General features: G+C 48.1%; 1 protein-coding gene and 1 long non-coding RNA gene across 12 annotated transcripts in view; one reads left to right on the forward strand and one right to left on the reverse strand.

The window, feature by feature from the left end:
- Positions 1-25804, forward strand: part of CUX1 (cut like homeobox 1) — a 362228-nt gene that overhangs the window by 82979 nt on the left and 253445 nt on the right. The window lies entirely within an intron of this gene.
- On the reverse strand, positions 13923-16694 carry LOC142862438 (uncharacterized). Its single transcript, XR_012913521.1, has 3 exons — positions 16604-16694; positions 15473-15565; positions 13923-13998 (listed from the first exon to the last, which is right to left on the reverse strand). It is a non-coding gene; the product is annotated as an uncharacterized LOC142862438 (long non-coding RNA).

The raw sequence follows: 25804 nt of genomic DNA on the forward strand, positions 1-25804 counted from the left end.
GTGTGTCTCCTGACAGCACATTGGGGGCGGGGCTCTGACAGTACGTGTGTGTGTGTGTTTGTGTATGTGTGTGTGTCTCCTGACAGCACGTTGGGGGCAGGGCTCTGACAGTATGTGTGTGTGTGCACGTATATAGCTGCCAGTACATGAATGTGTGGGGCAGGTCTCTGACAGTACATGCGTGCAGGTGGGGGGCTCTGACAGCACATGTGGAGCCTCAAAGTGAGTGCCTGGCCTGGGCCAAGAGGGGGTATTGAATCATCATTTGTTTGGGGTGTCAGTCTCGAGGAGCCTTGGTCACTTCCTCTGGCTGTGCCACTGCACAGGTTATTACATAACCAAGAAGCAGATTAACACTCACTGTGGAGGTAACACTTCTAGAAATTGCACATGTGAAAATGAAAGTCGCCCAGAGCTTCGTTCTGCAGGGTAAAAAAACCTGGCTTGTCGGCAGGGAAGACCTCCTGTTCCTTAGGGACAAGGCCCAGGATCCTCGAGGCCTCACGTGTGGTGGAGCCAGGGCCGGCGGTGTTCTTGCTGGCATCACACCAAGTGTGTCGGTTCCTGATGAAAATACCCAAGTCCCTGTTTGTTCTGAGAAGGGAGAAAATTTCCTCCTAGTGTCTCTTGAGTGTCTGACATGTCTAACATGTAGGATTAGACACCACCCGAGAGAATTCAGAGGTGAGTAAGGTTTAGTCTCCCATCAGGGAGTTCATATTCTGCTGGACTAGCCCTTCCCAGCAGCGACTGGGAAAGAAAGTTGGGCTGTGACAGGAGGTGTCTGGGACGGCCGGGCAGGGGTGCTGGTGGGCAGGTGGGCACCAAGGTGGCTAGAAGCCTTGAATGCTTTTTGTTTAGAATGAATTTTTTAAAGTTTCAATGTCAGTGTCGTTAGATGAATGCAGGTGTAGTCCCTTGGTATTATTATTTTGAGAGACAGGGGCTTGCTCTGTTGCCCATGCTGGAGTGCAGTGGCCTGATCATAGCTTTCTGCAGCCTCGAACTCCTGGGCTCAAGCGATCATCCCACCTCAGTCTTCTAAAATGCTGAGATTACAGGTGTGAGCCCCTGTGCCCAGCTGCTTATGTCTTTTTGATCCAAAGTTGTAGTTAATTTGAAGGAGATTGCAGTTATCCTATGAATAAAATTCTATACATTTTGTTTGAGTCAATCAAGAGTCCTTTGAGAAAGAAAAGTGTTTTTATTTTTTTTTATTTTTTATTTTTTTTATTTTTTTGAGACAGAGTCTCACTTTGTTGTCCAGGCTAGAGTGAGTGCCGTGGCGTCAGCCTAGCTCACAGCAACCTCAAACTCCTGGGCTCAAGCAATCCTCCTGCCTCAGCCTCCCGAGTAGCTGGGACTACAGGCATGTGCCACCATGCCCGGCTAATTTTTTTTTTTATATATATATCAGTTGGCCAATTAATTTCTTTCTATTTATAGTAGAGACGGGGTCTCGCTCTTGCTCAGGCTGGTTTTGAACTCCTGACCTTGAGCAATCCGCCCGCCTCGGCCTCCCAAGAGCTAGGATTACAGGCGTGAGCCACAGCGCCCGGCCAGAAAAGTGTTTTTAAATATTCTAACTGAACATCCACTCCCTATTGAACTAAGAATCAGCGGTTGAACTTAGTAGGCAGTGGATATTTCTAGGGCGTCTTCTTTCCATGGTTATTACTGCAGGTGACTTTCCGGCCATGTGTATTTGGGCAAATTACTTACCTCCCAAAGTCTTAGTTTCATCATCTTTAAAAAAAGCAATGACAGGGCCCAGCTCACAGGGCTGCTGTGTGTGCATGCGTGTGTGCATGTATGCGCACGCATGTGAAGGGCTCCACAGAGGCCTGGCACCTAGTGTCCAATCCAGTCTGTGTTGTAGTTCGTGTTAGCTTGGAGCACTCATTAGGTAACATATTAGATGCAGTTGATTCCTGCGCCTCAAAGCTAGCTTGGGGAACTTTTTAAAAAACAGGAACAGCTATAGGTAGTTTTTGGCTTAAAGTGTTTCAAAAGTTGGTTTGTAATAAGACTTAATCATTTTACAAATATTTATTGAACACCTTCTATGTTGTAGACGGTTTGATTCTGGGGGCAAAACTCTATCACTGTTCTTAAAAAGTTTCTTATCTTTCTTACCAAGCAAAAAGAATGCAATCATATAGCATGTCAAGTGCTGGGATAATATGCCTGGAATCTTCTTGCCATAGACTTTCCCCACAAAAGCCCTCTTATGGTGATGGTGATAAAAGTTGTCTGGATAAGCCAGATATGGCTCCGTGACCCTTATTGTAGATAAACAGTCCTGTTTTCTGAGCTTTGGTTATTAACCTTTAAAATATCGGTGAATGTTAAAAACCCACTCCCCTGAGAAATGCACATGTTTGCACACACTTACTGGCAGACCTTTCAGCATGCATCATGTGCCCCTGGTTTGGGACACATTTCCCTGGGCCCACAGTGTGATTTCAGTTTGCCACTCCAGGAGCACCACGTGGGTCTCCTCCCTTCTCCTCCTCCTCCTCCTTGTGCCCCAGGACAGGAGGGGATCAAAGAGGGAGGTGGCTGGTGCTGAGCAGGGACCAGCTGTGCCCTGGCCCTGGGCTGGGTGCCGGAGACTAGCAGATGCATGGAGGGTCACATGGGGCTCCACAGGCTGGTGGCAGCTTTCTGGAAGCCTGGTGGTGGTAGAGCTGTGTGTATGGTGGAGGCCAAAAGCCTGTCTCCCACAACCCCCAGAGATGTCTCTTAGCCTTCTCATTCACCCTTTCCTTTTCTGTTGCTTTGATCATAGGTTGAACTCTTGATCTCCTATGTGCGATCCCAGAGGTCTTTTCTGGCCCCAGGTGCCTGGGGATGGGCGAGGCCACAAGCGCCTGGAAACTGAGTTATTTCTGATGGGGCGCTGTGAGAAGGATCACTTCAGGGCTTCGTGATTCTGCCTGGAAATTGCTCTTCTGCTCAGTTAAATTTTAAGTTTGCTCCTGGTGCAAACATTTGTCTGAGGATCCCACAGCTACTTCTTGGCCAAGCCGGGACATGAACCCGTGCAGTCTGGCTCCTGAGCCTGTGCCTTAATGGGCTCCCTGACAGCGGGCGGCCAGAGCTAACCCAGATGCACTTTGTAAAGCCAGGGCCCCAGGTGAGGTCACGGGAGGTTGCAGGAATGCACTGCCTGTCACTTGCAGTCCCAGCTCACTGGCCCTGCCCTGGGGTGTTCAGGGGCCCGGGATGGAGTGAGTAAGCCCGTGTGGGGTCCTCCCTGGAGGAACTGGCAGCAGAGGCCTTGCTTCAGGACTGTGCCACTTAATGTGACGCTTGACTGTTAGGAAGGTGGTCTGCAGTGTCGGACTTGCTTCTAGGAAGAGCACAGGGGAAGTTATGTTTTGTTCTGCTGCTTTTCAGTTGGGGAAGAGCCATCCTTTATGCGGGCAAGAAAGGAGGAGAACTGCATTCCTGAGATGCAGTGATTTTATCATAAACCAGGCTCAGGGCTCATCCGTGTCACTTCAGCGGGCCCAGTCCTACCCCAGAATGTTTCTGGGTTGGCGTGGAGGATTTTGTTAGGTTAATTGGGCCCTTCGCTCTATATGGCAAGCTGAACTGCAGCTAAAGGGCTCTCGTTGGTCACTGTTCCCCCTGACATATTTTTGCCTAAACATTTCTGGATCTCGGGAGCATTAATCCTAATGACGCCTGGTCCACCGTGCTAGCAGTCTGTGTCTGCTTTCTGCGTCTGTCCTGCTCAGTGCTGTGACATCTCTCCCCTGTCTCTGGCCCCGACCGTTGGGGGCCCAGTTCCCTGTGGTCAGGACTGGGGATCAGCCGCCTCTTCCTCACTCGCTGTTTGCCCCAGGGAGGGGTCTTGGGCGTGATGCCAGGAGCAGCCACCTAGGCCGAGACAGCTGACTCAGCATGCCCTGTTTGTGACAAGGGACACCCTCTCTGCTGCTCACGTAACTGCCGACAACTGGCTTTCATGTTCTGAGTCTCCCGGCATCTTAATTTGCCTTTTCTACCTCAGGCCTAGAGTGTCTTCCCATCTTTACATTCCTGGGTAGCTGGTGAAAGACCAGGCTCGGGAGCTGTCTTTGATGTGACCTGGAGAGATTTGTCAACTCCCTCCGGGCTCCCACCGGTGGGACGAGGGGCGGGGTCTCTTCTGTCCTCGAATCACCATCTCCCTGACACCGTCTCCCTGACACCTCAGCTGCTCCCTTCTTGCCGAGGTGAGGAGGTGAGGATGACAAAAGAATGGAAGACGCGAACATGACACCTCACTTTCACTCCCTGTGAGAAAGGGAGTCAGAAGGGTGGGGGTGGCGGAGGGTAGTAATATATAGTTGTGGCCTGGGCCCAGATGCATTTAGTCACTGCCTCAGCAGCCTTTATATAGACACTGCAGGAGTGACTCAGCCTGGAAAGAGAGAGTCACTTAAAAATAAAGTTGCGACTCCAGCGGACACGTGTGTGCAGGCTGCCCCCGGATGGCGTCGCCGGGGCCTGGCGGGAGCCTGGTGGGCATCCCCAGGTAACTAGGGTGAGGGCAGTCGGGATGACCCCATTGTGGAATTGGTATGAGGATTCAGTGAGGTCACGTGTGATCCCTGAAACAGTGTCCTTTAAACCTGAAACAGTGTCCAGACTTTGTCAGCTACTCCTCAACAGGTTCACGGTAGCCACTGGACTCTCACCTCCTTGTTTTCAACAGATTTTGTTTCAAGTCTTCCTTAGAGTCTAAAACCACTTCGCCCAGCTTCATTTTCCTTGTGTCATGTTGGGCCCATTGAGTTGGAGTAATCAAAGGCATGCAGCACTGATTTGACAAACCACGGCCTTTAGAGAAGGGGACACACCAGGCTCGTCCTGGCAGGAAGGACAGTGACGGAGAAGGAGGTCTCTGAACTGGGAGGAAAGACTTGGGACCCAGGGTGGTCACACACTGGGGATGCGAACACCTCCCACCGCACAGCAGGCAGCAGATCTTGGGGACTTGGGGATCTCGCTGCAGCAGCTCTGAATCCACAGCACAGGTACTTTGTCCCACTTCTAAAGCCTGAGGGCCTGCGGGGCAGGAGCTGTGTCTCTGCCTGTTTATATTCAGCCCTGAGCCTTGAACGCCATGGCAACTGATGACTGCAGTTGAAAGGTTCTATGGCATTTATAGCCTTCACATAGAAAGTTTTCTTTCCGTAATAATTTTTTAAAAAATTAATTACATCGCTCTATAAGATTTATTTCTCAAACAGGCAGATAAATAAAACGTTATTTGATGATTCAGTTTCATTTTAATTTTTTGTGCAAAATTGAAAAAAAAATTTCAAGAATTGCCTTTCTTTGGCAGTTCCTCAAAAAGTTAAATGTGGGCCAGGTGTGGTGGCTCACGCCTGTAATCCTAACACTCTGGGAGACTGAGGTGGGAGGATGGCTTGAAGTCAGGAGTTCCGAGACCAGTGTGAGCAAGAGGGAGACCTGGTCTCTACCCAAAAATAGAAAAAATTAGCTGAGCGTGGTGGCACATGCCTGTAGTCCCAGCTACTCAGGAGGCCGAGGCAGGAGGATTGCTTGAGCCCAGGAGTTTGAGGTTGCTGTGAGCTACCATATGGCTAGCACTTCCACTCCTAGGTGTGTACCCCAAGAACTGAAAACATGAACTCCCAAAACCTTGTACATGAATGTTCATTGTGAAATTATTCAAAATAGCTCAAAAGTAAAAGGAATCCTGATGTCCATCAATGGATGAGCTGATTGTAAAAAGTAGTATACAATAGAATACTATTCAGCCAGAAACAGGAATAAAGTACTTGGTACATGGTATAACATGGGTGGACCTTGGGCACATTGTGCTGAGTGGAAGAAACCTGACACAAATGCCACATGATTCCATTTATATGAAGTGACTGGAACAAGCAAATCCATAGGGACAGAAAGTAAATTAGTGGTTGCCAGTGGCTGGGGAAGGGGAAATGGGGAGTGACTGATGATGGGTGTGGGGTTTCCTTTTGGGATATAAAAGGCGGTCGGGCATGGTGGCTCATGCCTGTAATCCTAGCACTTTGGGAGGCTGAGATGGGAAGACAGCTTGAGGCCAGAAGTTTGAAACCAGCCTGGGCAGCATAGCAAGACCCCGTCTCTACAAAAAGTAGAAAAATTAGCCGGATGTGGTATTGTGTTCTTGTAGGCCCAGCTACTTGGGAGGCTGAAGCAGGAGGATCGCTTGAGCCCAAGATTTTGAGGTCGCAGCAAGCTAGGATGAGGCCGCTACACTCCAGCCTGGTTGACAGAAGTGAGACCCTGTCTCAGAAAAAAAAAAAATTGTTCTGGAATCAAACAGTGGTGATAGTTGCACAACTTTGTGAATGTGCTAAATACCACTGAATTGTATGCTTTAAAAGGGTTTTATGGCATGTAAATTATATTTCAATAAAGCTGTTATTTTTTTTTTGAAAAATTCCTCTCTTCATGGTGGTGTGGGAAGTCCCAAAACAGGTTTTTATTCAGCTGTCCTCTCTTAGTCCTCTGAAGAAACTCCCCACATGAAAGTATCTTGTGAATTTTCATCTTTGCAGTGGCGACTTAGTTTATAAAAGGCCACTCCAGTATTTGGCAAAATTATAAATCCCAAATAATCAACTTGGGTGTTTAATCATTCTAGAGTCACCCACTGTTAAGTTATAATAAGACTTTAACCAGAAAAAGTTTAAAAATTAAAAGTGAACTTTTTAACTGTTACCAATTAAAGAACTCTTGAAGCCAGTTTATCAACCCAAGAAGTTATCTTCTCATGTCTTTTGGGTCCCTAGGGAAGAAAAGCTGCCTTGAGTAATGAATGCACGTCAGCCTAATTTGGCCCCAGGTCAGGAATGGCTGGTGGCCACGTTCTTCCGCTGCATTCCAGAAAGACCCTATAGCACACCAGGGGAGGCCTGTGGAGCAGAGGAATTAGCCTGGGCTCTGGCGCATTTGGTGCATTGTGTGGTAGTGGAGAAGTGGCTTCATTGCTCAATATAGTGACCTCAGCAGCCTTGGGACAGAAACTTCACCTCAGTGCCTTTAACTGGAAAACTAATATTCTGCCTGCTTCAAGGGGTCCTAGAAGGCAAATGTCTAGTCTCAGGCCAGGAGTGGGCTGCATAACTAGTTAGTGGTGAGAGGCAGTGACCTTGAGCAAGGTCACTAACAGTTCTGAGACTTAGACCCTTATTTGGCAGCAGAAAAACTGGTAATATCCCAGCTGCTAGGAGGGTGACATGAATTAAAATGTCCAATGCACTTTAGTAGTGGCTCAATATGTACTTTTCTTCCTCTCTTTTTCTGTTCCCCTCCTTTCTTACAAAGTATCGTGGAGCCCCTTACGGGGACCAGGACAGTCTGAGATACGTCAGGGACAGAGAGAGAAGGTTCCAGCTCTCACAGAGTCTCCGTCCTAGCAGGGGCAGGCAAACAGATGACAGCAGAGGACTTCAGGTGGTGATAAGGACGAAAGAGGACAGGTGGCTGTGAGCTTGAGAGCGTGGATGGGGGAAGGCACTTCAGGGAGTCAAGAGCAGGTTCCCGCACTCTCTTTGTCACACACACGGGGCCGTTCGTGGAGATTTTGAAACAACTGTTGGTGAATTTGGGCGGGTAGTTTAGCATTGGGGCCCCCCAAATTTCTTTCATCTAAGCCCTGAGCGTCTTCGTTGGCTCTTAGCACTCAGTTACTTTTAGACATCAGATTCTGTGTCTCTACCCGCTAAGACCAGGGATGCCATTTAATTTGGGCGTTAGAAAGTTCTGTCAGTGAATGCCAGAGTTTGAGGGAGACCTCATTTTGTAAAGTGAGTTCTCAGGTAGGCAGTGAGGAGTTAACCTCTCAGGTTCTCTGTTCTGTGTCACTGGCAGCAGTCCGAGCTGTGAGTGGGGCTCGGCCCAGGGGCAGCTGCGTGGCATCAGAAGGCCACACCAGACGCACGCTCGTCCCGGGAGCATCTCAGGACAGACGGACAGTGCAGCCTCGCTCCCGGAAATGCCAGCAGGGCCAGCATTCCTTTTCCTTCCTGAGCCTTGCGTGGCCGCCTCCGTGTGCCCAGCCGTTTGTAAAGGGCTATTTTAAGGATAGCAGACAAATTAACTGAGAGTTTAATAACTGTCAAAAGGAAAAGTCTGTCATTGGATTCATGTGTGGAGTTTTAGTTGAAACCAGGCTGAGTTATATCACCTCTGAGCCTCCATTCTCTCAGCCAAAATATGGGAGTGGTGACAGTGACCTTGCAGTTGTTACTGCTCAGACGAGCTGCAGTAGAATATCTGGAGCAGCCCTGGCAAGTGGTAGAAGTTCAATAGATGAGGTGGCGTGTGTGCATCATTAAAATAATACTCTTTTAAAAGGAGAAATTGTGTTTAGGAGTGGGTTTTAAAGCTGTAAATGAACACTAAAATAATAATAATAAAAAAAACACTTAAGCATAGGGTGTACCCTAGTTTCTACTGCAGATTTGAATAGATTTGGTAAAATATAATATTTTCTTTTGCATATGTTGCCAGATGTTTTCCTCTCCCCTTGCACTAGTTTTACCTTCATAGAGTGGAGATATTCGCCGCTGGGCGCTCTTCTAGGAAGCTGTTCTTTGAGAGTAGCTCATAACTTGCCGTTTTGGTCAATAATCTCACCTGAAATGCATTTGGAATGGAGAACATCTTTCTGTCTAGGATTCAGTAATAATGTGGGTAGAGAAAAGAGCTCCCTGCCTTTTTTCAATAAATATCCTTGTTGAGCACAATTTTTAAGGTATAATGGCTAAACGTGAAAGCTGTGAGATGTGGTTAAAATCATGGTGAACTATTATTATTTTTTGAGTCCTTAGTAGTAGCCAAGCATTATGCTAAGTGCATCACTGCCCTTTCTCTGCTCCTTGGAGTCACCTGAGGGAGGTGGGTATCACCACTGCCGTAAGCCCCCCTGCCTGCCAGGATTTACCCAGGCGGACAGGCCCCAAGAATGGGACCATAACCACAGAGCAAACTGTAAGGATCCAGAAGTCAAATTTCTAGTCACTTAATTGTAAGCGACTCTTCTTCTGTTTTTTTTAAAAAAAAGTGCTTGGAGGATTGCTTCTAAGTGGTATACTCATTTAATAGGGTGCTTGGGGGTGCATTTTGTGGGGGCACACCCAGGGAGGAGCAGTCAGCTGCAGGCTAAAATTTGACACTTGCCTGAGAATGCTTCTTAACTTAAGGAATTGACTATAAACCAAAGCACAGGAAGATCTTCCCTTCCGTTTGAGATTGTGTCAGTGGAGAAAGGCAGTGGGATGCCGAGTCCCACCGACTCTGAGAGCTGCTGTCTGGGGTTTTCGTGCTTTGGCCAGGGGTGGCGTTGGGTGGGCTAATCCCTGACCATTGATTGCTGACTAATGTCGGCTCTCGGTTTTAACTTGCAAGTGTGAGTTGCATAAAAAGTAAGTTTACAGGGAGCATTTCTAGCCTGTTGTGCAGAGTGTAGTAATTTTGTTTGCGGCTCAGTATTTTAACAGGAAGACACTGCAGTCTAGTCGGTGTAGCTGAAGGAGCATTTACTTGGGACTCAGGACACTTAGGTGCTCATTCTGACTCTGTCACCAGCTGGAGATCTGAGCAGGCCACGCCACCTCTGCTGTTTGCCCCAAGAAAGGAAGTGTAGGCAACGTTCGTTGTGGCAGAGAACCGCACAGGCCTCTGGAGCAAGGCCTCCTCCTGCTTCCGAAGGTTCCTTTGTTTCTGTTTGCTCCCTGTGGGCCCAGACTCGGACACAGCCCTTTCTTCTTGGTAGGCATTGCCTACCTGAGAGTGAGGTTTTCCTACCCAGAATTCATTCCTGTGTGTAGCAGGTATGCATGGCAATCCCACCGCATGCCAAGTGGGGTGCACCGGGCAGCCTTCGTTTTAAGAGCTCTGGTAACTTGAGGGGTACAGTAATAGTAGCTTTTAACAACAGCTGGCATTTATTGAACACTTACTATGTACCAAGCACCATTCTAAACACTTTAAATGCATTGACTGATTTAGCTTTCACAGGATGCTTATCTGTTTCAAAGAGGGAAAAACTGAGGCCCAGAGAGGAGGAGTAAGTCACCTGGCATAGCTGGCTGGAGGTTCTGAATCCAGGCAGACTGATGGCAGGTCTGTGCCAGACCAGGTCCCTGGGGAGTGTCCCCAGAGCCCCCGCAGCTACCTTCCGTGCCTGGCTTGCCGGCAGACAGTGTTTCCCGTGTGTTTAGGGGAGAGAGATTGAACTGCTTCTCAAGTGGGTCATTTGCATCTGGAGGCAGTTTCTAGCTTCAGGACCCCCCTCGTGGTGGTTCCCTACTTCACATTCGAGAGGTCACCATTTTTAGCTCAGAAGGCCTGTTGGAGCCCTGGTGTGACCCTTTCACTGACTCTGCACTTGGGATGCTTTCAAAGAGGGCCTGCTACAAAGCGGCCTGTGACAAAGTGTCCCAGATTTGACAGCTCTGTGACAGCTCAACTCTTGCTGGGGACGCCTGGTGGGGGCAGGGGTTGGGGCACGCTCAGCTCCTGACATTTCCCACAGCAGCTGCCACGCTGTGGGATGAGAACACCGCGTTCGTAAGGTACGGGTTACACTTCTGCTCTAAGAAAGTTTCACATCAAACTGACTCTGCACACATTTCTTCCCAGAATTGCTTGTCCGAGGGGTGGTCACGCAGGTGGACCCAGAAGGTACAGCCACCGCAGCCTCCCCTTGAGCCACTCTCGGAAGTACGATCACTGGTTACAGGGTGTGCCCTCGTCACCTTGGCCAAGTGTGGCCAGGTAGTTGCTCGCCAGGCAGTCGAATGCTGTTATCCCTCTGGCCAGCTCCCAGCACCTGTACTGACACGCGGTGTTAGCCGATTTTTGCTCATTCGACGAATGTGCAGTGGTACTTTGTTTACTTTGTATTTCCTTATTTTTAATGTAGGTAAACGTCTTTTTGTACCATGACCGGCCTGTATACCATGTCCTCTTTTGTGTCTTCCCAGATGGTATCATTCTCCCATTTCCTACTGGGCTATTTGCTGTTTTCTTGCCAATTAGTAGGAAATTTTACTATTCTGAATCTGAATCCTTTGTTGAGTGTTTATGTTGCTGATACCTCCTCCCAGGCCATAGCTTCTCTTTTCTCTGTGTTTATGGTGCCATTTGTCATGTAGAAGGTGTTCATTTTCATGCAGGTGAGTTTCTCCCCATTTCTCCCTCTAAGGTTTATGGGGTTTTTGTATCTTACTTGGAACTCTTTCCCACGCTGATGTTGTAAAGACTCTCCTGTGTTTCCTTGCAGCAGGTTTTTGGTTTTGCTTTTCCCTGCAGGCCTGGAGTGCTTTCTTGTGGCTGGGGACTCATTTTATTTTTTCCCTTGGGAGCCCCTCCTCCGTGTCAGAACACCTTTCCCTAGCCAGCTGCCCTCAGCAGCCCCGCCAGGTACATGCTCTCTGGCCTGTCCCCGTTGTCTGTCCCGGCCCCACCCTGTGTCGATAATTCTTACTGTGTCGTTACTGTGCCGTTAGCAAGTCTTGGTGTCTGGGAGGAAAGGCGCTGTCCTCACTGCTCTGCGACATTGTCTAGACCGTGCTCAGTGCTTTATCCTAACATATGGTTCTTAGAATCCATTAAAAAAAAATTCGTATTTTTCAAATAGAAATTTTAAATGGACTTTTATTGGAATTTCATTGACTATGCAGATTTGCAGGGGCTTTATGAGGTGTTTTAGAGTTTTGACGGGATTATTTTAGGTCTCATTCTTAGGCGAATTTCATTCCCTGCGTGGCTCGAGGGATCCATGAAAACTACACGGACTTAACTTACTCTGGTTCATTGTGTGGACACAAAATAGTCAAAATTGAAGGATTGATCATTGTCGTCTGGAGCGAGGCATAAAAATAAACCCCACTCTGTTATCATAGGTGGCTGTGATTAAGATCGAGGGAAAGGTCGGCTCGGGGCCTCCCCACATTGACAGTTTCCTTCAGAAGATTAAGTGCGTCTTCATTTTTGGCCCAGGTCATCAGTAGCTTAAAGCCATTACTGTCTATTGGCTGTTTGGTTTGTCTGAAATATGGGGCTGGTCTCAGCCTATTTCCCTGGGGTCAGATGTGTTCACATAATCAAAGTGCCAGGAACCCGTTCTGTACGCGGGTGCGCGTTCAAATTAGCCTTCTCCGGGGAGGAGTTCACGGTGCCAGCAACACGCACAGAGATGTTCTTTTGCAGCTCTGCATCTTAAAACATGTGTTATTAGTGGAGTGTTTTCAAGCTTATTCTTGAGATAGGCTCGTTCAGCCACAGTTACATGTGCTTTTGAAGATGACCATTTGCGAAGCTGTCAACTGTGGGGAAAGTGAAGAAAAATGAAGATTCCTTCTCTGTTGATGTGTGCTCAGGGATTTTCACGGGCCCGGTACCATTCCCGTGACCTAGTCAGGGAAGGGTTGGCAGCTTCTGTTTCTTTGAATTAAACGTTGAAGACAAGTATATTTTTATTTATTTTGTTTAGACATAAACAACCTATGAAAAATATCTCACGTCTGTGTAAATGATTGTTTTGCCACAATAAAGAAAAAAACTGGTTCTAACAGTGAAATGAGACAAGGAAGTGATCTGTGATTATGGAGCTAGAATGAACAAATTACAATTAAAAAAATATGATCAGGATAGATTGGGCTTAATAAGTGAAGAATAAAACATGTGGTTTAACTCTTTTTGCTGTTATAAGATAATGGGATGTGATATTTTTATTTTTACTAAAATCAGATTTTGAGATGCACTTTTCATTCATACTTGAAACAAGATAAAATATTGGACTGTATTTTAGTTTTCTTGATTACAAGTACAGGAAATGAATTTGTTGATAACTATTTTAAAGTAAATGAGCTGATATGTATTAGAACCAGAAGAGCTGAGAGTCATTTTTATTTTTAAATTCTTTTTGCATTAACACATCTGTAGTGTTGAGGAATATATGGAAAATTGAAATAGTGCTGCTATCCTGCCGTGTCTCCAGTGCGTCAATAAATCACTTTTTTTTCCTTTTAAAATGTCTGGCCTTGTAATTTATGTTTGCATAACCCATTACTAAATTCATAGTAGGTGTTTTAGTTGGCAGGCATTATTCCAAGGATTCTGAGGAGTTTAAAAAAAAATACAGACCTTTTGTTAGTATTTATATTTAAGTGGACACTTTCCTTTAAAAAAATGATAAGATTTTTAAAAAATAATTTGGAGCTAGTTATTTACATTTTTGTTAGGCAAACAATATTAAATCTGTATTGCCACACTGTCAATTGTTGTGAATTTCTTAATGGATTTTTATGGCTTTCCTTTCTTTCCTTTTTAAAAATAAAACTGGGAAGAAGAAAATGATTTTGATATTAAGATTGTACAAATTTCTACATAACTTTCAGCAGGTTCTGTGTTACATAGAAAATAAAAATTTCTTCTGTTTTAGTCATTTTTAAATCTCTTAACTACGCTTGCCTGTTTTGGTTGTAGAGTGAAGATGAATATATTCATTCATTTACTGTACTCTTTGGTATTTGAGCAGAAATAGAAATGTTCAGGGTTTGTTCGCATACTTGTGGCTTACCTTTGAGACTTTCTAATTTTTAACCAGACATTTAAAAATAACTATTATGTCTTTTAGCCCTAAGTTAGAAAAGCTTTTAGAGCATTACTTCGAAATGATGAGCAAAAGCTATTTCTGTTTTCTATCATAAAAGTTTTAAAAAGTGATGTTTAGTCATTAAAAAGCCAGAAGGGGGCCATTTATGGTGTGCTGGTGAAGTTCGCTTTATTTGATCATTCCTCCTGTCTCTCCTCTCACCCTCATCAGCCAGTCGATGATGTTCTCAATATAAAATATGGATCTCCGACCATTGAAATCACTGTGGTCGGTAAGGAGAGGAATTGTTTCTATCCCAAGGAGTCTTAATCCAGTTGCAAGGAAGTCTGTCGTGTCTTCAGTCTCTTTGTAAGATAGGATGCCTGTTATTGTGCAAAAGGATAGTAGTATGTTAAAAATTCGGAATTGAATGTGTTCTAACTATGATCTAAAAGTCAAGTTGCATAAGATACGTTTGAAAATCCCCCTCTGACTTCCTCCCACCTGAGTTAGGGATGAAGAGCAATGACAATTTTATGATCGTTAATTTTAAAGATAGTTTATTTGACGTTTTTTAAAGTGCCTTATTTTTAATGTTATTTTGTTATTAGAGATGTTTATTCTGGTTGTATTGCTCTGATGATCTTCTACACTTACAGAATAATTTTGTTTGGATTCAGAAAGTGCCTCTTCTATTTCTGTATTTGTTTCTAGAACCTTTGCGGGGCAGTTGTTATCCATTCTTCTTGGCAAGGTGCAGGGTTTCAAGAATCTATCCTATTTTAAAAAACTCAGCTCTCAGCCGAGAGCCTCTCCTGACTTAAAGAAACGGCCTTGCAGCTTTTGGTAGATGAGAAACACATTTTATGGCTCTTTGTGAGGTTTTCTTCCCCCACTCCATCCACCTCCTCATCTTCTTCCCCCTTCTCTGTCCCCCGCCCCCCCCTCGTTGTCATGGGTCTTGTGGTTATGTCCCAGAAAGCGCTTCCACCAGGGGATGGTGCTGCGCCAGGAGCTGGGAGAAAGGAAAAAGGAGGTGTTTATCGCCCTGAAGACGCCTTCCAACTTTTATTATTAACTCCTTTCCAAAGTAAACTTTCAGGTTTGTTTCAAGTCAGTTCTGGCCAAAGTACAGTTGGGTTTGTCGTGTTCTCCAGGAGTAGAGGCGAAAACAGCATCACCCTGGGCGAGGAGGAGGGAGAGGAGGAGGAGGAGGAATAATGGTGCAGTCGGGGAAGCAGGCAGTGGGGACCTGCACGACAGCTGCCGGGGCGGGTCGGCCGTGGGTACTGCAGCACATGAATGGACTAGGCATGGCCCCATCCACCCTTGCACAGCTCGTGTCCTGCAGTCGACACGCTGGCACGTCAGCTGTGGGTCCCCGGCACTCCTGGGGCACTCACTCCTGGCCCGGCCGGGGAGGTTGGCATGGTGATGGACTGCTTCCATATGAAGTAGTAAATGAAAACACAGGAATACTGAGAGAGCAGCGCCCAGTGTATGTTTGGAGCAAGAGACAGGGCGCTGGGGGATGCGTAGGGGTCTGGACCTGGTGTGGCGCCTGATCGGGGCTGTCGCCAGGTATGAACAGCGTCTGGTGGGGGAGGGGGAGGGCACACAGTGGTGATGTTGGACAGCAAGGGTGAGGAGCTTGGACTTCCTCTGTCTAAGGCCTTGCCAAGGGTCAGAGGGTACACGTAGGAGTGACATGGCCAGGCTTACATTTTAGGTTAATGTCACATGCTGCAGCATGGATGTTCAGGGAATCAGGTGTAGAGCCAGAACAGTTTGGACACTGTCATAGTGGACTTAGCAAGACACACGCTCTTAAAATAAGTAATTGAGGTTATGTCTTACCTGTTCAACAAATATTTTCACTGGACCAACTGTGTGCCAGGCAGTGCCAGTCCCTGAGGCTGCCCAGGCCCCTGCCCTGGTGGTGCTGACATTCTAGTGGGGGAGACAGACAGTAACGCAGCAGGCAGGGAAGTGCTGTTCCCAGGCTGCAGGGTGGGGTGCTGCCTGCGGACCTGGGGACGTACAAATGGCGAATTTAGGAAATGCCTGGCTGAGAAGGACGGGGAAGCGGCAGGGTACAGCTGGGGAAGGAACAGGTTTGAGAGGGTGGGTTTCCCCACCCTGGGGGGAGCAGCCCTGAGCTTGTTTCCAGGTGGGGGTTGGTGGGGAGAAATGGAGCATCCGAAGAGAGGCAGCCTCATCCTTCCAGAGCAAGATCAAGGTCTCAGGGTGTGGGAGGAGACGGTCTCCGGCCATCTGGCTGGCAGACGGGAGTGAGCTTAGGGAGACAGTAATGGGGTGAGATTCCAGAAGGTCAGGTGGGTTCCAAGTGTGGCGTGGGTTTCCCTGGGGAAGTAGGGGAAAGGGCTGTCCTTCAGGGTGAGCATGGACCAGGTGCGAGGGAGAGGGGACAAGGAGAGGAAAGCACAGGGTCTTGGGTGATGGCCATGTCCTGCCGCCCTGGGTGTGTAGAAGGTGCTGGGAGGCCAGGAGAGGACACGGCTCAGACACCAGCCCTGTAGTCCCCACTGGCCACTTTGCTTTGGGGTTTTGCTTCCTTCACCCCATCAGGGCTCCCTGTCACTTTCCGTACTTGCTCTGGCCTGGGCGCTTTTGAAACCACGTAAGACCAGCCACCTAGAGGTCACCAGGTCAGGCTTCAGGGCACTCAGAACTGTCACGGTTAAGAAAGCAGCTTCATTCCCAGCCATGCAGGAGCTACCCCATGTCAGCGTTTTCCTAATTTAGCTAATCAGAACAATCTCTCCCGGGTGTGTGCTGGTTAAAAATACTGTCTCTGGGCCCCACCCTGGACTTAGTGAAACATAATCCCCCGAGGAAGGGCCTGGGGACCTGCATTTAGAACCAGCGCCTGGAATTCTTACTCAGAGGCTAGTTTGGGGTGCCGGGCTCCCTCTGGACCCGAGGTATCTGCCGGGTTCCCTTCTCTGGCCTCCCTCCGGGGCTCACCCTGCCCAGCCTTCTCCCTGCCTGCTCCAGTGACCAGGAGGTGATGACTTCTTCCTCCGGGTGTGGATTTAGGAAGTGTCCCCCACTGGGGCTGTGGTTTACATTTCTCTGTCTCCCCTACAAAATAGATGCCTGGAGAGTGTGCTCAGTGGCCTCCTGCCACCTGGCCCTGGGGTGTCAGGGCAGCCCCCGGAGAGGAGCCCCCTGTGAACAGATGTTATTCCTGGGGGGGCATTGTTACATCCTGCAGGGCGGCTGGGAGCCATCCCGGGTTCAGGTGTGGAGATGAATGTGGCCGTGATGTGTGGACCTTAACAGTGTTCTCCAGGTTACCTAGTCCAATCTCCTTATTTCGTACACGAGGAAACTGAGATATGTCTTGCCTGAGGCCACAGCACGGACAGAGACAAAACGAGGTGGCTGTAGGATTATTTTTGAGCAAAGATGAATCAAGCTTTGGCTTAGGACAGGGTTATTCAGACGTTTGAGCTCTGGAGAGTGGGGCATGGGGGTGTCCTGGAGCAGCCGGAAGCCCTGCAGCCTCGGCCCCTATTGTCTGAGGGCCCGTGGCAGGTTGTGCATAGAGATGACAGACAGCTGCCTTCAGAGTGGCAGCGGTTTCCGTAATGTTCTTAGTACAGTGCCTTGAGGTGTGCGTGTGTGTGTGTGCTTTGTGCGAATTAAAGCAGTGTTACAGGCAGAACATGTGACTAATAATAATCCTAGATGCTCACACTCCTAGATGCTAGATGCTCACTAGATGCTCACAGCTACAGCGCACCAGGTGCAGCTCGGCTGTGTGTTCTGGGAGCCTCTCGAGACAAACCGGAGCTGGGCTGTCACTGCCTCCTCTTGCAGGGCAGGAGATGGAGGTTTGACTTGCTTGAAGCCACCTGGCTGGGCAGTGGCTGAGTCAGGGTCCGAGTGGCTCCTGTAGGTTGGCACATAGCATCACTGAGCCCGTAGCCGAGCCAGGCTCCTGTTTCTCCATTATCGATGTTAGTAGTTTCTTATTTATTCACTACACCATCCCAGCACTTGCTAGCAAATTTGAGTTCAGCAGACACCAGAGATTTTTGTAAGTAATGGGAGACGATCTTAAGTTGAGAAGATTCTGTTAACTCATCTCTTCCACCTGTGCTCTTAGCACTTCCGCACCCCCACCCCCAGAACAAGCCAAGAGAAGGGTAAATACCTGAATTACAGCAGCGAATATCCTGGTCTGGCTGCTCACGGGGCCTTAATGATATTGGTAAGAAAGGTAGAGTTTCGTGTTCTGACCCTCTTTTCGGTTGCACTCTAATTCCTTGTCTGCTGGCATGGAGATATTGTTATAAATCAGTTCTTCACTGGGGGAGAGAGTCTTTTAAAAGTGAGGTTTAAACTTAGTAAAATCCACCCCTTTCAAGTGTCCCCTTTGATGAATTTTGACAGCCGTGTACAGTCACACGCCACTTCCACAATTAAGATGCAGGACAGCCCACCCACCTCCCCAGTTCTGTGCGCCTGGGTAGTCACTCCCTTCCCCCATCCTCAGTCTATGGTGACCACCCATCTGTTTTCTGTTCATGTAGTTTTGCATTTTCCAGAGGGTCATATAAGTGGATCATACAGTATGCAGCCTCTGAGTCTCGCTGCTTTCATTTAGCATAATGCATCTATAGGGCCATTTAAGGTCACCCAGAGCCCCACACCTGACCTGGCCTCATGCCCTGATCGGCAGTCTCACTGCCTGATCACAGTCTTCACCAAGAACAGTCCTGTGCTGCAACGCGAGTGTGAGCACACAGGTGAGATGAGGGTACAGTTGTTGGTTACCCAGAGAAGATGCTCTGCAGGGAAGCCAGACACCTTGCTCCTTTTGTAGATACTCTTCTAGTATTTCCTTATATTGCTATTTAAATCCTTCATCCTTTAACTCTCTGTGTGACTGTGTTTTCTACTTAGATTGTAAGTTCTGGGATCCTCCTAAGGATCCTCCTTAGATTGTAAATACCTCGGATCCTCCTAAGTCCTTGGTTGGGGGTACATCGTTGCTCAGTGAGCATTTGTTGCTTGGTTGGTTGATTCAATGCTGTAATGCTGGTGTTCAGGGAGTGAACTGAGTGACCCTGGCCAGGGGGATGCCTCAGGATGGGAATGCTGTCACAGCTGTCTTAGCAACCAGTAGCCCAGCCTGTCAAGTTCTTCAGGAGAAAACTCCGGCCCAGAGAGGGACAGTGACTTGCCCAGAGTCACACAGCAATCCATTAGCGGGGCCAGGACCCATCGGAAGGGTCTGATTTCCCCCTGTAATCCACAGCTGTGCACATTTCATTTTCCTACTGTAAATCTGAGAAGCCAGAGGGAAAAGGGCCAGGAGCTGGGCTTCCTTGGGGCAGGTGGCTCTTTTAAAGCCGGGGCTTTTTGTTGCCAATCTGACCTTGTTTCCATGGACATGTGGGGCAGCTTGTTCCTATCAACCTGAGCCCTGGTGGAGCCTCAGCCCTGACAGGCTGCTCAGGGAGTTCGACAACCCACTGGGGTGGGGGAGGGTAGGGGCCTCAGGAGTCTTGCCTGAGTCTCTCCTGCTTACTTTTTGCTATAAGAGATTAGTTTAAAGAGAAAGTGAATCCCTAATCCTGGCCTGCACTTTCCCCCAAACTTGCACAAGGGTGGCCTTTGTCACTGCACTGGGGATACCTCCTTTGGGGGCCCTGCTTAGTGTTGAGTGAGCTGTCTCTGTAGAGTGCGTGGCTGTCCTCATTGTTCCTGGAGAATCTTGAAGATGAAAATAGGAGAAGTAGCTTGCATCTTTGTTTTGTGCTGCAAGCAAGCTCTTTGAAAAACAAAATACATCAATGGAATCTACTTCTTGAAATTAATTTCGTCAAGCTACTGGATTTTCTGTACTGCTGCGATTACAATTCTGCAGTTGCAGTATGATAACCCAATCGTGAGAGTGGATTTGTCTCCTCTCTTGTCCAGCAGTGTTCACGTCTTGGCATTACTGAGCTCGGTCTGCTTCATTTCAGGCTGGGATAACAGCTCAGTAATGAAGCCTTTATTATATTAAGTAGTCATTCTTTGAAGAATTCTGAGTTTTTAACTACCTTACTTAAGCCTTTGGACACATGGGTTCTGAGGGGCTTTTTATGTTGCTAAATTCCAGAGTTGATTGCAAACCTTAAAAGAGCAGAAATTGCTAAGAACAGTTTGTTAAACTACAGACAAGGAGAGGTTTCTCCCTCTCCTCCCTCCCTCCCTCTCTGTCTCTCCCTGTTTTTAAGTCTTTTTGGTTGGAGGTGTAACTGCAGTATTATCAAACATGCCAGTACACATTGTTTCCCAGGTCTGTTTTTGCATTAATTTGGGTAGAAACCTACCCAACTTCTGTTCCAGTAGGTGGAGAAAGATGCTTAAATCCTAGAAGCACCACTCACCTACCTTTTTAGGGTATTGCAGGTTCAGCTCAAGGGTTGGAGGACTTCCCGAAAAGTATGACTAAGGGAGAAAAAGACTACTCCCAAAGTTAACAGGGTGGAGTATCACGGCCAGGACAGGCAAATTCCCAGCAGGGAAACGGCCTGTCTGTAACGCAGACACATTGGGTCATAGGCTTGCTTTCACAGAATAAGTGAAATGGAACAAAAGGTTTCTTTGAATGCTCCTTCCAAGAGGCCCACTTTCTGCAGGTGTGTCCTTACATCTCACCTTGTGTTCAGTATTGTTTCGGATGGTTTTCGTTTTAGGCAATGTCTCCTCCAATCTAGAAAGCTGGCTGAGAAAGGGAGACGTGCTGTTGCCCAATCCCTCTGCCCAGTGCTCATCTTAGGGCAGAGCATGAGCAGAGATTTTCCCTCTAGGACCCGCCTGCCCAGGTTTTCCTTCCTTTTTATGCACTTTCTCCTTGGTCCTTTAGTGGCCAGCGAGGCATCCCCAGCCCTCTGAGAGCCACTGCAGGCTTTTCATGTGGCAAGGGCAACTCGTGCTCCTCCTATCACGGCCCCCAAGCCTGTGCTCCGGCTCTCAGTGCCGAGCGGAGGCAGCAGTGTGGGCTTCCGAGCGACACAGACCTGGGCTCAGATCTTGGCTCCATCAGCTGCTGGTACATCACTTCCCTTCTCCGTACCTCCATGCAGCTTGGGTAGAAGTCTGTGCCTCCTAGAATGGCTGTGATTAACAACTAATGCTACACCCGTGTTCGTTGTGGCTTAGTGCCCTGTAACCAGCTACCCAGTGGATGGTAGCTTTCTTTCCTGTCCCGATAAGTACTCATGTTGAATCATAGAAAAATGAACAACTCATCTAAAACTCTGAGCTAGCAGGCAGATGCTTTCCTAGGAGCTCCAATGTGGCCGATGTCAGCCCTTCTTTGGGCATCTTTTTGCCCAGTCTTAATGTTTGCTCTCAAGTGGGCATCATAGGATGAATTTTTGGTAAAAAAGAAAAAAGAAAAAAGAGGGCATCGATTAGGTTTTTGGGACGTTTTGACTTTTGGAGGTTCGCGATATAATTTTGGTCATTGCTATATACACAGCACAATATACGTGCCACATAGATATTCAATAAATATCGCTAAATAAATGAACTAATTAAATGCATTAAATGAATTAATAACTTATGAAAATATTGTTGATGCTTTTGCATTCATGGGACTTTTGGGAACTTTTTGGGACTTCATGGGAACTTTTTGTTGATTATATCTTTATTGTATTTAGATATTCTTGTGTTATCCTGCAATGCTGTGTAAAATCTATATAGAGCAGATTTTTTCAAAAATAAGGAGGGGGAAAGTTTGTTTTTCCCCTCATTGTTAGGATGATACAGGCTAGTTTAGTTAATGAAGAGACATAGAATCACCCCAAATTCTGCCATCCTGAGATCACTGTTAACGTTTTGCAAACATTTCAGATACCTCTATATGCTTAAATGCATATACAGGCTCACTTCTGCTCAGTAGTTTTGAAAAGCACCTACTATGTGCCAGGGACTTTGGGGCCATGTTCTTTTGCAAGCTGGTGTGTTGTGACATCTTCCCACAGTCAGTCTGCATTGAAGTGGCCTATTAGTGGCTGCAGTTTGCCAGCGTTTGGCTCATTCTGATGTGTTTAGCCAATCCTCTATCAATGGGAGTTCGGGTTGCTTGTTATTTTAAGTAAACCATTTCTAATCAAACAACATGACAACTTGAGCCATGCACAGGTTCCTGCCAAACCCTCCATTAAGTGCTGTGACTCAGGAAGGAAAACTTGTTTTTTCTTCAGTTGACTGGGCTCAGCCATCCCAGGTGTGAGTGACCTTGGGAACAGGTAATTGATCCTTTGGGAGTCCTGTCCCTGCTGAAATGGACTGTCCCAGCCACTCCCAATGGCTCCTTCCGGAAGAGGGGCCTGAGTCAGCAAGGGCAGACGTGTTCAGGAGTCTTGCAGAGATGGCGTGGAATCGGGCCCTCCAGCCGCACTGCTCTGCCCCGCCAGCTTTTCATCCGCCACACACTGTGGAGACAAAACTGCTGCTTTCCCCAAGGGGGATGTTGGTGAGTTCGTAGGACAGCATTCAGTGTCAGTGACGGCTCCCACGGTCTACAGTATCACATAAACCCACCAAGGCCTGGGGGAAGCACTGGGTGTAAGGTATTGCCTAGCCTGCAGATGGGCTCCCTGGCAGGTGGATCGTGAGAGAGGAGAGTGACCTCGAGGCACTTAAGCCTGCCTCTGCTTCCCACTGGCACCCGTGAGCCACCAGTTGAGACCAGCAATCCAGCCCTCTGCCCCTCTCACTCACAGATGAGGGAAGAAGGCACCTGCTCAGGGTTACCTTCAGCTAGTTGCCACATTGAGCCTAGGAGCCAGCGCCCTGAATCTTGCTACTCAGCTGCTGTCGAGAAACCCAGTTTGTCTCCTCTGGGTTGTCCGTGTCCTCTGCCACAGCATGTCTGTCTGTTGGTGATTCTGTTTTTGTTTTTAAACTCAGTACCTCTTGGTCTTCTACCCCTTGCGGGTCCTGTTGACCTGCAGTAGTCACCTTGTGCTATCCAGAGAGCAGGTGAGCACGTCAAGTTGTCCCTGGAAGAGCCAGTGCCCCCCATTGCCGTGCTGGTGCAGGCTGTGTTCCGCACCCCTGCCTGCCAGCTTGGTCCTGTGTGGTGTGGGGTCAGAGGCCCTCTTTTCTGAAGCGAGGTGTTGTGGCTCAGCCTGGGGCAGAGAATGTGGGTTGGGGCAACCTGCTTCTGATACCCAGAGTTAAGACCAGATGCCACAAGAGTGAGAAAACCAGTCAGTATTGCACCTTTCCAAAACATTATAACCTGGGGGTGCACCCCCCAAGCCTACTTTGAGACCCCTTCTTCATCACACAGTCACTCAGCGACTAACAATCCTGCAGGGCAGGTGCGAGGTGCGTGTTGGGAGTTGGGGGTATGTGGGGTGAGCTATAAATGCAGGGCAGAGCCACTGATGTCCTTGGATAACAGTGGGCTCCCACCTAGCCTGGGCTCTGGTTCTGGGCGTTTAGCTACAGGATACATTTGCTTTCGGTGTATCCACTCATTTAGATATAAAGCACACCACCACTGAAACCATGCACTGGAATTAGAGTCTATTGCCAGGAAAATAAATTAAAACAGCCACTAATACTTTTATTTAAATTGAGAGTAAATTCCCTCTCTGTTTGTTACATTTTGTCCTTTATAGCTGGTAGTTAATTTACTGTTATTTAAACTTGCACAAGGACTCACGGAATCCCTGTGTCTATCACGGCTCCTCTCTGTGCTGGGCACTGTGCTGGGGGCCGGGGCTGCAGGTCCGGTCCTGCCTTTGTGGAGCTGGTGTTCTGAACCGGAGTGGAGTCCCTGGCGGGGCATCCTCTGCCGGACTCAGGTCCTGGCCAGGGCTGTGAGCACTGAGGGCCTGGATGGTGGATGGTGTAGGGACAGAACCCACAGGATTGTGCACGAGAAGTTGGGGCCAGGCTAAGGGAGCTGAGTATGTCTGAAGGCCCCAGGTCTGGGGTCCTGGACCTCCTGTGCACAGGAGCCCACTTCTGACTTGGGGGCCTGCGTCTCCTTTCCTTCTGTCCAGCTGTGGGTCTGGGTTGGCAGGAAGACCCTGGCTCTATGAACACAGGCTGGGAACACCAGAGGCAAAGGGCTTGGTTCAGGAGTCAACATGAGGCATCTGCTTATTTAAAGAATGAGTTCTAGATATTTCCCAATGGGTCTGTGGCCAGGAGGGTGGGGCTTGGAGGAAGGTCCTACAGGAAGCCCACGATCAGGGACTGAGGAGGTTATCAGCCTTCTTTAGCATGCTCCGTAGAACCAGGAGAGCACGAGAACCAAAGCCAGTCTCGAAGTGACAGGCAAGTCAGGCAGCAGCTCTCAGGACTCAGGGTCAGGGCTGCTTAGAAAGAGGTTTCCAGGCAGAGGGACAGTCAGTAGAGGCTTAGCTTGAAGGCAGGAACCTTGGGTTGGATTTGGAGGGCTTTGAGAGATGGGTGTGGCGTGAGGCCAGGAGGTTACAGAAGAGAGCAGGGAAAAAAAGATCATTTGCTAATCGAGTGCCAAAGGCAAGGGCTGTGCCAAGCCTGTTCCATGCGATTCCCATGGTCATCGAGGTGGGGCCTTGCCCTGCTAATTTTACAGATGGGGAAAACCACAAGGGGTTAAGATTTGCCCAGGGAATCCAGAGTAACTCCGCACCATTGCTGGGGAGGTTCGAGGGGCCGGTGTTCAGCGAGAGTAAAGAGGAGGCACTCCCGACCCAGTCCCCCAGCTTGGCGGGGGCAGGTGCAGGGCGAGGGGAACCCCAGGAAGCTGGGCTGTGTTATCCAGGGTCCCAGCGGGAAGGAAGGAGAGTGGAAGCAGGTTCGCAGAGCGAGAGAGCAATGACCAAGCTTTCTTTCAAACGTTTTGGTGACGGATTTAAAACTTGACTAACTTCACTCCAAAATAACCCCACTATCCCAGGCAGGAGCCAGAGCTTGAATGTTTTTCCTTGCCCGACTGTCAGCTAACGCCGTGAATGTCCTCGCTGGTTTCCTAAAGAAAGGGGCCTGGTCGGCGCGGGGCAGGTCGGGGCACACAGGCAGTGACACGGGCAGTGACTTAGACACAGGGAAGAAGAGAATGCGGTCTTCAACCTCAACGTGCACAGTAACATCTCTAAAATTAAAGAAAAGAAAGATTTATTTTCAAAAAGCCCACAGTGAGATAATTATCTCAGTCTGTGGAGGGAGCTAATTTAGCTAGAATGACATATTTTGATTTCTGGGATTTTTTTAAAAGGAAACTTTTAAAGCAGTAAATGAAATATTTTGGGATGTAGACGAAAATGACTTACTTAGCCATTCCACTGGCAACGTGGGAAGGACGGAGACCAGTTTTGAGTTAGCAAGGACACCTTCAGAAAGTTTGGCTTCCAAGGGTGGCTGACCCCGGCTGTACATGTCTGTATTTTCATAGGGCCCGTGCTTAAGAAAGTAATTGGGAATAATTTCTGTCGCACCTGGCCCGGAGCCAGAACACTCGCGCTCTGCCTCATCTGCAGACCTGAGCTGAGTTTTTATCTCTGCGTCACTGCTGAGTGTTCCCTGTCCCCGCTCTGTTAACAGAGCTATAATTAACTCACAGGACGCCAGGCAGCCAGATTCGGCCAGGCGCCAAGAAATCAGCCCCAATTACTATATTCACATTGTCAGTAATGCCCACTTCACAGCTTCTGCTAATTTGAAATGGCAAGTTCCAACTTTCCATAGTAAAATTACCATTTTTGTACTATTCTATTACATGGTGATATTTGTCCATTATTTGGGCTATGTAAACTTGGTATTATAACGACAATTAGATGTTGAGCATTTTCTAAAATGATTTGCAATTACATCTCTTAGATGGGAAACTCCTGTCTGCTCTGATGGAGTGAGCGGCACGATTCCTCTGTGCCCTAGATAGGAACCAGCCTTTCGCAGGGGAGCGCGTGCTTTGGGATTGTATAATAAAGGGGAGACTTTAAAATAAGGGGTACCTTGCAATGTTGCTTGCTTTGTAGATTTTCATTGTTGTCTAATTTCTTTACACAAGTGGAGCAGTGTTCCTGCCCTTCTGTCTTTCTCAGTTCCCTTAGGCTGGGCCACTGGTTGGGTGGCTGGGCCCCTCGTCCCCTCTGCCCTGTAACAAACAGCCAAACCGCCAGGGGCTTCTGAGCTGTGGCCCCAGCCTGCCCTGGT

The sequence above is a fragment of the Microcebus murinus genome, chromosome 19, assembly GCF_040939455.1.
Source record: "Microcebus murinus isolate Inina chromosome 19, M.murinus_Inina_mat1.0, whole genome shotgun sequence".
Taxonomy (NCBI): Eukaryota; Metazoa; Chordata; class Mammalia; order Primates; family Cheirogaleidae; genus Microcebus; species Microcebus murinus.